This window comes from Triticum urartu, chromosome 6 (genome assembly GCF_003073215.2).
Source record: "Triticum urartu cultivar G1812 chromosome 6, Tu2.1, whole genome shotgun sequence".
Taxonomy (NCBI): domain Eukaryota; kingdom Viridiplantae; phylum Streptophyta; class Magnoliopsida; order Poales; family Poaceae; genus Triticum; species Triticum urartu.
In genome coordinates this window covers 563,187,132-563,190,281 of record NC_053027.1, presented here as the reverse complement: position 1 = coordinate 563,190,281, position 3,150 = coordinate 563,187,132, and the positions used below count along the sequence as shown (strand labels likewise).

Here is a 3,150-nt window from a genome sequence, read left to right as displayed (position 1 = left end):
ATGCGGACATGACTGAAATCCTCAAGAAGTAAGTTAAATCGATCATTATCCACCATATCAACAACTTTGTTCATTTCCTGATATCAAGTAATTGTTTTCTTTGTCCGGCAGGGTTTGGAGAAAATTCACCAGAAAAGTTCCGGGACTGCCGAAGGAGCTGGAATTTAGACACCCGAAAGTAAGTACTATAGTAGCATGTTCTGCGCATCTCCTAGTGATTCAAGCGCTAGTTTCATCAATACCATTTAGCATTCTTGCTTATCAGTTTGATTGACCTCTATTTCTTGTAAAGTGGTTGTGGCAGGAACAAGGGAATGATTTCTGTGGATACTACGTCTGCGAGTCCATCCGTCACACGACCTGTGAGCGGGGCGGGTACTCTGACGAACAATATGAAGTACGTAAATAACAACATTCACAATTTTATTTTATTACCATCATTTGTGTTGAGTTTCATTCATTCATATATATATGTATTGACCCCCTTCTTCAAATTAGATGTTTCGAAAGCGGGATGAACTCCTAGCACCAGCTCGCATGCGAGCAATTCAAGAGGAATTGGCGGCATTCTTTCTTGACCACGTGATCGCTGAAGACGGAGAATACTATGTGGACCATGAGTCCGTATGATTATATTTGTAAGAGATAATTATTGTATATATGTAGCCGGTAGTGTCGGATAGATATACGAGAACTTGTTGTTCGACCAATCTCTCGGAGAAGGAGAGGTGGTCGATATCACTTCTCTCTGTATGCATATATGTTCATGACGATCTTCTGTTTCCTTCGTTTGCTTACTAGCTAGCTAGCGTGTCTAGTCCTCTCTATACGTATGTATAGTACGTAGCGTCGACCAAGCACGAACATAAGAGAGGACACTTCTCTTTATTAATTATAGCTAGCTAACACAATATATGAAACACCTAAATTAACCCCCCAAAACCCCCAAACCCCCCCCCTTTAAAAAACAAAAAAAACAAAAAACCCAGCCACAGAAATGCTGACGCGTGGATGCCTATTGGTCCTGGTTGGTGCCACCAACTGGGACCAAAGGGTCTCCTGCCTGGGCTCCGCGCACAGGCCACGTGGAGGCCCATCAGTCCCGGTTCTGGATTGAACCGGGACTAAAGGGACAGGGCATTAGTACCGACACTTTAGTCCCGGTTTAGGAACCGAGACTAAAGACCCTTACGAACCGGGACAACAGGCCCTTTTTCTACCAGTGGCTACTGCTATTACATACACGCGCTACTACTAATGAAATAGTAGTAGCGTGGGTAAACAACCAACGCTACTAGTATCATATATACTAGTAGCGCTCAGTTTCCTCCCCACGCTACTTCTAACAATTTACGAATTAAAAAATAAAAATTAGATATAGTATTCATGAATAGTAATACGTCCAATGAAAAACAAACGAATGTCACTGAACCATCTCAATATTCCACTTAACATGTCACAGAACCATCTCAAGATTCAATTTAACATCAGACACACACAACCATCATCGTAAGGTGGGTATCTTCCCTAGTGGTCTACCACCAACCTAAACAGACCACTTCTCTAGATGTATCTACTTAGACTCGGAGTTCAGAAGTCGGTGGACTCGAATCCTCCCTCCCCCGGACGGTGGCGTCAAGGTCCTCCACCTCGGTGACCTCCGGCGTCGAAATCACTTGGACGATCATCTATGCGACGTGACAACCAGGCTTCACGGCGAAGTCCGTCTGCGAGTGGTTGAAGAGCACAGCGCCACCGGGCCGTGCTAGTTAGCGTCGATCACCTCTGCACCCACGTCGCGAAAGTGAAAACTTGTTAGTACGCAAATTGCATCAGTTCAACCAAATAGTACTAGCAAACATGCACGAATAGGGAAAAGAAATTTTGGCGTTCACCTAGTTAGGTATCAACTATTTAAATAAAAAAATCAGCAACTTCTTTCTTAAATAAAAAAGGTGCTTGGTAACTGCACTTGAAAAGCTTGATAGCATATGAGATTAAGATATATAAATTTGTGTGGTCACGTCCTTGCATGTTGGAAACAATCATTGGTTAAGATTACACTCTTTTGTAGAGGAAAGAACTTTGGGTCAATCAACAGCCTTTCACTTGATCTCCGCTAGCTACTTTGGATTCAATAAGAAAAGGAACATTTATTTGAACGGAAAAGAACAAGCAGGCAAGCATGCTATCAATCTTTTGGCTAGAATTTCACAAAATGCACCTGCCAAGTGTACTTTAACAATCGACGTGTCCCATCTCCTCATGATGAAGGACTTTAGCTGAGCCGACAACATGGAGCACGATGTAGTCTTTTCCGAGCATGAACCCTTGGCTGTCATCAATGAACCTGCAACATCCATCATGCCCATTGTAAAATATGTTAGTTTCAGATAAGAAAAGAACTGAACTCTGAACATATGATGTTATCTAAATCCTTACTTTATGGAGTCAAGATTCCAGGAGATGTCATCGGCAGCAAAAAAAGGAAATATATTTCACTGATTTTGGTGTTGCAACAACGTATATACTTTATCACATTATAAGTCCTCACACCATCAACTATGACAAGATCTTTATTAAAAGGCGAAAGGCCACATATTACCAACCAACCATTAAGGTTCATCCGTAAAGGTCCCTTCGAAGACATCCGATAAAATTGGAACGATACAGAGAAGATTAGTATGGCCCCTACGCAAGGATGACACACACAAATCGAGAAAAAAGGTTCATCCTTAAAGGAACATGAAATTACACATATATGTGAGTTTAAGATGATCCCTCCGGTAGTCATGACCATCGTGATCAGAGGATGTTGGAACCTGTGCCATCTGCTGCCGGTTATGGCCACCGGTGACATAGAGATCGAGAAGGATGTGTGTGTCAAGGCGGTGGCTAGCCACAACCCTGACCAGTTGGACGTCCGATACAAGAACAAACTGCCCAGTGTTTCCGTCCTCAGATAGTAAGTATGCATGCACGTTGATGATTCCATCTCTGTTTTTTTTCTACACTACCACTGATGGCATTTGGATTTAGTTAATCAACCCTTTTCGTTGCGTTATCATTTCACACTTGCTGTCTAGGTGAATTCTGCACCGATGTGTTTCTTCCACCGTGACATGGAGTTGGATGGATAGTTGTGCTCCT

General features: G+C 42.6%; 1 non-coding gene across 1 annotated transcript; it reads left to right on the top strand.

Moving 5' to 3' along the window:
• Positions 1-2,634: 2,634 nt before the first annotated feature.
• Positions 2,635-2,737, top strand: LOC125517691. The gene has a single exon (XR_007287739.1). It is a non-coding gene; the product is annotated as a U6 spliceosomal RNA (small nuclear RNA).
• Positions 2,738-3,150: the final 413 nt, after the last annotated feature.